The following is an 8,517-nucleotide window of genomic DNA, read 5'->3' as shown; positions in this document are numbered from 1 at the left end:
GGCGGGTGCAACTACTTGCACAAGCGTTACCACTCCACTATGTCTCCCTGTCATGGCTTTTGCGCCATCAGTACAGATACCAACACATCTTGACCACCAAAGTCCATTTGATGTCACAAAGCTGTCCAAGTACTTTAAAACTATCCTCTCATGTTGTCCTTGTTTCCAGTGGTTTGCAGAAGAGGATGTCTTCCTTAACTGAAGATAACATAACGGACATATACCAGGAGCTGTGCCAGTCTGTTGACTCATCCAGCTGTAACGCATATAATTCACTGGCTTGTATGCTAAGCAGTAATTGTTTCAAAACATCTCCTGCCATGTCACTGATGCGTCGTGAAACACTGTTGTTTGATAAAGGAATTGTCTGTATAGTTTTATTGGCATTTCCCCCAGCATTTTCTGAGCAATATGCGCGACAGCAGGAATAATTAAGTCATCCACAGCCTGTCCTAGCCACTCGGTAGTGGAAAACGTTTTTCCATCACTTTTCATAAACAGGGCAAAATAGAAATAGGCCTATAAACAGCTAAAAAAAGACATTTAAAAAGAGAGGGAGAAGCTTCGGGGCTAGTTGCATTAGAAGGGGTGAGAGATGGACGGGCAAGGAGGCATGGCTGAGTCAAATAGGAATCCTGACTTAATGAAGTGGTGATTAAAGAGCTCACCGATGTGCTTCTTGTCAGTAACAACCACATCATCAACATTAAGGGACAATGGCAGCAGTGAGGAGGACGGTTTATTCTCCAGGTCTTTAACCGTTTTCCAGAACTTCTTGGGGTTTGACCCACAGAGAGAGAACTACTCCTTAAAGTAACTAACTTTGGCTTTCCAGATAGCCTGAGTGCACTTATTTCTCATTTGCCTGAACGAGAGCCAGTCAGCCTGAATATATATTTGCCGAGCCTTTCTCCAAATGCAATTCTTGAGGTGGAGTAACTCTGCAAGATCACGGTCGAACCAGGGGCTGAACCTGTTTTAAATTCAATTTTTATTTTATGGGGGTGTGTTTGTTAACAATACCACTGAAAATACAAAAAAAAAGAAGTCCAAGCGTCTTCGACAGAGGGATCAAGCTGATATATATACAGTGGGGCAAAAAAGTATTTTGTCAGCCACCAAGTTCTCCCACTTAAAAAGATGAGAGAGGCCTGTAATTTTCATCATAGGTACACTTCAACTATGACAGACAAAATTAGGGAAAAAAATCCAGAAAATCACATTGTAGGATTTTGAATGAATTTATTTGCAAATTATGGTGGAAAATAAGTATTTGGTCACCTACAAACAAGCAAGATTTCTGGCTCTCACAGACCTGTAACTTCTTCAAGAGGCTCCTCTGTCCTCCACCTTACCTGTATTAATGGCACCTGTTTGAACTTGTTATCAGTATAAAAGACACCTGTCCACAACCTCAAACAGTCACACTCCAAACTCCACTATGGCCACGACCAAAGAGTATTCAGACCCCTCGCAACTAGCGACAAATCTAGTGACTTTTGGAGACTGATGTGAAAACACGTATCGTTCTTACTCTTCTCAACAAGCAGCGGGTGCTGCCGCGGGTGCTGCCCCGTCCCACCCCCGTCCCAAAGGCGGCCCAGTCCTCGCGCTGCAGTCAGAGTAGGAGATGTTCACCCCTCCGAGTCCAGACTGCAAATGAATTGCGCATGCGGGAAGCCGCCGCTGGGCCAGACTAGTACCATAATTATCACATTGCCATTGACAGTTTTTTCTATTGTCTCTTTTTGGTCCATTTAGATTGTATACAATTTTTTTTAAAGAATGTTATGGTTAAAAATGTTAATGTTTTACTGTGACTTGTTGTAGGCTCCTAAGTGGACCATAAGGTTAAAAACCAAACCAAATTAAGAAAAATTAAATAAAAAACTAAGTAACTCCGTCTCTTTTGGGTCACTTTTTCCGGGCCCAAGCCCCGGATAAAGGAGGAGGGTTGGAATTGCGACATAAAAAAATACAAATAAAATCGACAGAAGAAAGCTAATTTGTAGTTCTAAACATATTTAGGGTGTTTTTTTTACCATTTTTTTGTCTCTCCCATGAGGTTATTACATGCACATGGCCGATTATGCAAATTGAGCGATGACGTCATTTTGCGCCTTTTAGGACAGCCAATAGCTAGTTTCCTTACTGAGGAGTTGGCAACACTGTCCCAATGATCCCGTATGGCAGACCGTCTGGGAAAGTCTATGAACTTCTATATTCGCCTGAAGTATGGAATGTCGTTTGGGTCTTTGCGTGTCAAAAAATATACATGTCAAATAACACTATTTAACATGTTAAATACGCTTTTAATTTGACACGTCAAATAACAGTTTAATTGTTGAATGTTGTGTTGGACCGCAACTTCTGGGGTAGCTAGCTAGCTTTAGCTTGGTACCTAGCTAGCACCAATACAACCAGCCTGAAAACAATGACCTGTAGAAACTGCAGTCACTTTCATTATTCTTAGCAATGATTTAGGAATCCTTGTGAGTAAGTATTAGCTAGGTAGCCACTTGTTGTTCGCCTATTGAAATTGAACTTCAGTTCATGAAAATAAATAACTAGCCAGCAACTAAACCCATTTGCCCAAAGCTAACGTTATAAGCAGCCAGCCAGCTTCATGAGGCTCACCCTGACCGGGTTATGAAGCTAGCCACAGTAAAGATTTGGTACAAATATATATATATTTTTTTTAATTTGCGATTTGCCTTCAAAATAAAAGTACCTCTTTGAAAGTGATGCAGAAGGTTACAATTGGTGGAATCATGCCATATTTAGACTAGATAATGTTAAACAAGGTTGGAATGTGAAGCAATGAAATCGGGTATCAGTCTACTTGGTGACACCCACAGAACACAACTGTGAAGAATTTATGCAAATATTAGCGTTGTAGCTCTTATCGCAGGACTGTGACTGTGAAATCACCTCCCCAGTCAGCCCAATGTGTGTATTGACATTCATACTGCCCTGTACAGCTTTACCTAAGGATTGGGGATCAATGAAATGGGGTATCAGTCTACTCAATACCCAAGATATTTTTTCCCAACGTCCTCCTCAGAGTTATCAGACTCCAAAACATCCACGCAGTATTATTTTTCCTCTGGAAAAGTGTTCAATACACATAGGTTGACAATAAATGTGTCTAAATTCACGGTTGTTTCAGAGTCCCACAATAAGAGCTATGACGCTAATGTTCTCTGGGTGTCACGGAGTAGACTGATACCTGTAATATTCATATGTGTAAAAATACTGAATTGTAATTGGATGCATTTTACTGCCATATCATACTGTGCCATGATTGGTTAAGACCACCCAAATGGTTAGGTCATGGGCACAGGTTGGCTATACGTGAACATGCCAGTTATAGCTAGCTAATAAAGAGTTACGTTAAGAAATATCCTGTAGTACTGCATTGTATTATTTTGTACAAAGTGTGCAAAACATGATCCACAATCCATAGGTAAGGCTGTACAGTAAAATAAGTATGCCCCCAATGTAATTCTAAATTCTAATACAACCAGTGTGATTTCAACAATTTGTCAAATTAACAAATTATTGTCTTTTGTTGATTTTATATAACATTCCAACCTCGTTTAGCACGATCTATTCCATTATGCCATAATTATACTATTTGTATTCATTTGCATCTCTGTCAATGACATATTTTTATTTTTAAGGTTAACCTCAAAGTTCCACTACTGTGGCTAATCCTTATTGTGGCTAGCTTCACATAGATGGGTCCGACCACCATTAAACAAATAGGAACTGTCTTATAACTATAGCTACTGAAACAGATGTCGTTTTTCTATGTTTTTGGGGAAGAACATTGTTTGCATCCATGAGCTAGCTAGCTTTTTTTATGACCAGCACTGTAGGTGCGCGCCAGACAATTTTACCAGCGTCATAGCATACGTATCGATGAATCGTTGTGACATATGAAATACAAGTGATAGTGTAATCAATGTGTAATAACTACGTAAAACATTTATGAACGCGTTAAATTATAATGTGACGTGTAGTCATATTCAGGTCCTGATTGGTCAACAAGCTTATTTGACACGTCAAATAGTATTATTTGACGTGTATCTATCTACATGCAAAGACCCAAACGGCGTTCCATACTGAAGGGACATCCCAATGATCCCGGATAGCACCTATGAACTCCTCTATTCTGACTGAAAGGCGGGGACACAACTGGTTGTCTGACGTAGGCTATTGGGAACTGGTAACAACACAGTCTGTGATTGGCTAACAACATTTCGATCTGTATACAGCGAGATAAAACCATGCGGCCATTAGCGATAACAGGAAATACACAAGCCGTAGGCTACACTATAGTTCAAGGTGGCTACATCGAAATGATTGCTTGCACTGGAAAAATGTTACGTTTCTTCGATTTATGGTTGAGATTTAATTAATATAAATATAAACTACGGACATTATGACTTTCATTAACACGCAGAAGTTAGTCATGCCGGTCAGCCGTGCAATGCCAGGCAATAGCCACACGGTGGCACGGTTGTCTAGGTTTATATGTCTCCTAAAAAAGTGATTCAAACTGATACAAATAGTCGAATCATGCCATATTTGGAGTAGATACGAAACAAGGTTGGGATGTTGATCAGTCCTTAGCTGTGGTATATTGGCCATGTTGGGTTGTGGATATGTGGTGGTGTGACAGTGTTGTATGATGTACCGTTTTATCTTTTGTTTTATGTGTAATATAAGTGTCTTAATGTGTTTGGACCCCTGAAAGAGTAATGGGGATCCAGAATTAAAACAAAATACAAATATACCACATCCTCTCGGACCTTATTGCTTAATTATAATGTTGGATAATAATGTTCCATTAATAACCTTCCAAGGTGTAAAAACCATGGAAATTGAAAACAAAAACTATCTTTTAAGGGAGTATAGGCATTGGTCTGAAGCTGAAAAAGAAAGGCAATGCCTAAGTCCACTCATGCTCTACCAAGGTTTTCCAGCACACAGCTTTGACCCACCACAATAGCTACTGTATGTTGGTATTGCACGTCAAACTATGTGTAGGCAGGTTGCTTATCATTCAAAACTTCTCAAACAGCCTAATTCATACACTTCAGAGGGATAATGGACTTTACAGTGTCCTGCTATTAAAATTATGTGTGTGTGTGTATACAGTTGAAGTTGGAAGTTTACATACACTTAGGTTGGAGTCATTAAAACTTGTTTTTCAACCACTCCACAGAGTTCTTGTTAACAAACTATAGTTTTGGCAAGTCAGTTAGGACATCTACTTTGTGCATGACACAGATCATTTTTCCAACAATTGTTTACAGACAGATTATTTCACTTATAATTTACTGTATCACAATTCCAGTGGGTCAGAAGTTTACATACACTTAGTTGACTGTGCCTTTAAACAGCTACGGAAATTCCAGAAAATGATGTAATGGCTTTAGAAGTTCCTGATAGGTTAATTGACATCATTTGAGTCCATTGGAGGTACCTTCAAACTCCGTGCCTCTTTGCTTGACATCACAGGAAAATCAAAAGAAATCAATCATCCAAGACCTCAGAAAAAAATTGTAGACCTCCACAAGTCTGGTTCATTCTTGGGAGCAATTTCCAAATGCCTGAAGGTACCACGTTCATCTGTACAAACAATAGTATACTGGCAATGTGATGAATGAAATAAAAGCGCAAATAAGTCATTCTCTCTACTATTATTCTGACATTTAACATTCTTAAAATAAAGTGGTGATCCTAACCGACCTAAGACAGGGAATATTTACTAGGATAAAATGTCAGGAATTGAAAAACGGAGTTTAAATGTATTTGGCTAAGGTGTATGTAAACTTCCAACTTCAACTGTACACTACCGTTCAAAAGTTTGGGGTCACGTAGAAATGTCCTTGTTTTTTAAATAAAAGCAATTTTTTTTGTCCATTAAATCAACATCAAATTGATCAGAAATACATAGACGTAGACATTGTTAATGTTGTAAACGACTATTGTAGCTGGAAACGGCTGATTTTGTTTGGAATATCTACATGGGCATACAGAGGCCCATTATCAGCAACCATCACCCCTGTGTTCCAATGGCACATAGTGTTAGCTAATCCAAGTTTATATAATTTTAAAAGGCAAATTGTTCATTAGACAACCCGTTTGCAATTATGTTAGTACAGGTGAAAACAGTTGTTCTGATTAAAGAAGCAATAAAACTGTCCTTCTTTAGACTAGTTGAGTATCTGGAGCATCAGTATTTGTGGGTTAGATTACAGGCTCAAATGGCCAGAAACAAAGGACTTTCTTCTGAAACTCGTCAATCTATTCTTGTTCTGAGAAATGAAGGCTATTCCATGCAAGAAATTGAAGATCTAGTACAAGGTTGTGTACTCACTTCACAGAACAGCGCAAACTGTCTCTAACCAGAATACAACGAGAGGAAGGCCCCCGTGCAAAAGTATTTATTTTACCTTCATATAACTAGGCAAGTTAGTTAAAAACCTCTTTGGGATAGGCGGGCCGAATACTTTCGCAAGGCACTGTATGTACATGAGTGGATGCATAAATCTTTACATAATTGAATCAAATGAAAAAATAAATAATGTAATGAACAAAATGTATATTTACAGGTCCATGATGTTTGTCTACTACATTTGTGCTGCTTTGTCTACCCATTCAAAGGCTGTATAGTGTTAGTGAGTATTGTTAGAGGTTGTTTTAATACCCCCCCCAAAAAATAGCTCTGAATGTCAGTCTTTAGGTCTTATAGTATTTCTGTTCTCTTTTTTTCAGTGTTGTGGAAATGTAAGGAGTGTTCAGAATTGGTGTCAATTAGGTCCCAATTTTTGCATAATTACAAGTTAAAGCACCCATATTACGGCCAATACTGTCCGTTACCCATATACAGTACATACAAAAGTTAACTTTTGCCCCACATATCCCTCAGGAGAAACAGAAGAGAGCCTCGGTAAAGTTCAAAATGGAGAAGGTGTTTGCATACAGGAGACATGAAGTTGTCCGTGACGCACCCATGGTAGAGGACTTCATGGCAAGATGGCCTGCACTCTTTGAAGTCATTGAGATAAATTAGCCATGCTTGTCTTATTGTTGATCTATTGGGTATGTTATTTGGGATTTGTTGGTGAGAGTAGAATATTATTTTCCCTCAGCTTGCCACATAAGTGAGTCTTATTTAGAGTTATCACCATTTGTGCTGACTGCCTAGTTATTTCTCTCCATATAGAGAACCCTCTAGTTTGCTGCTTGGTTGATCACCTCCAGTCTATTTTCCTTTCTGCAGTTTTTAATCTAATTTGTTTCATTACTATTTTCAGATCAATGCTGAGTTTAAGAGAATCACCACAACCCCACTCCAGTCCAAATGTCTTTCTAAACTTGATATACACTCAGATAACCTGCTGAAGTTGTTCGAAAGAAGAGTAGGATTTTTTACGTACCATACGGTCACGTAAGAAAACAGAATACCAGCTGACTGCTTCTTCTCTAAATAGTTATTTGGGTCATTGTCCTGTTGTATGAGGAAATTGGCTTCAATTAAGCACCGCCCACAGGGTATGGTGTTGCAAAATGGAGTGATAGCCTTCCTACTTCAAGATCCCTTTTACCCTGTACAAATATCCCACTTTACCACCACCAAGGCACCCCTAGACCATCACATTGCCTCCATCATGCTTGACAGATCAAGCTCTCCTCCAGCATCTTTTAATTTTTTCTGCGTCTCATGGATGTTCTTCTTTGTGATCCGAGCACCTCAAACTTAGATTCGTCTGTCCATAAACACCTTTTTTTTCAATCTTCCTCTGTCCAGTGTATGTGTTCTTTTGCCAATCTTAATATATATTTTTTATTGGCCAGTCTGAGATATGGCTTTTTCTTTGCCACTTTGCCTAGAAGGCCAGCATCCCGGAGTCACCTCTTCATTGAGACTTTTGCGGGTACTACTATGTTTTGTGGGTACTATTTAATGAAGCTGCCAGTTGAGGACTTGTGAGGCATCTGTTTCTCAAACTAGACACTCTAATGTACTTGTTTTCTTGCTCAGTTGTGCACGGGGGCCTCCCACTCCTCTTTCTATTCTGGTTAGAGCCCATTTGCTCTGTTCTGTGAAGGGAGTAGTGCACAGCCTTGTACGAGATCTTCAGTTTCTTGGAAATTTCTCGCACGGAATAGCCTTGATTTCTCAGAACAAGAATAGACTGATGAGTTTCAGAAGAAAGTCCTTTGTTTCTGGCCATTTTGAGCCTGTAATCGAACCCACAAATGCTGATGCTCCAGATACACAACTAGTCTAAAGAAGGCCAGTGTTATTGCTTCTTTAATCAGAGCGACAGTTTTCAGCTGTGCTAACATAAGTCGGAAGTTTACATACATCTTAGCCAAGTACATTTAAACTCAGTTTTTCCACAATTCCTGACATTTAATCCCAGTAAATATTCCCTGTTTTAGGTCAGTTAGGATCCCAACTTTATTTTAAGAATGTGAAATGTCAGAATAATAGTA

Source organism: Oncorhynchus clarkii, chromosome 20 (genome assembly GCF_045791955.1).
Source record: "Oncorhynchus clarkii lewisi isolate Uvic-CL-2024 chromosome 20, UVic_Ocla_1.0, whole genome shotgun sequence".
Classification (NCBI taxonomy): domain Eukaryota; kingdom Metazoa; phylum Chordata; class Actinopteri; order Salmoniformes; family Salmonidae; genus Oncorhynchus; species Oncorhynchus clarkii.
Note: the sequence above shows the minus strand (reverse complement) of the source record.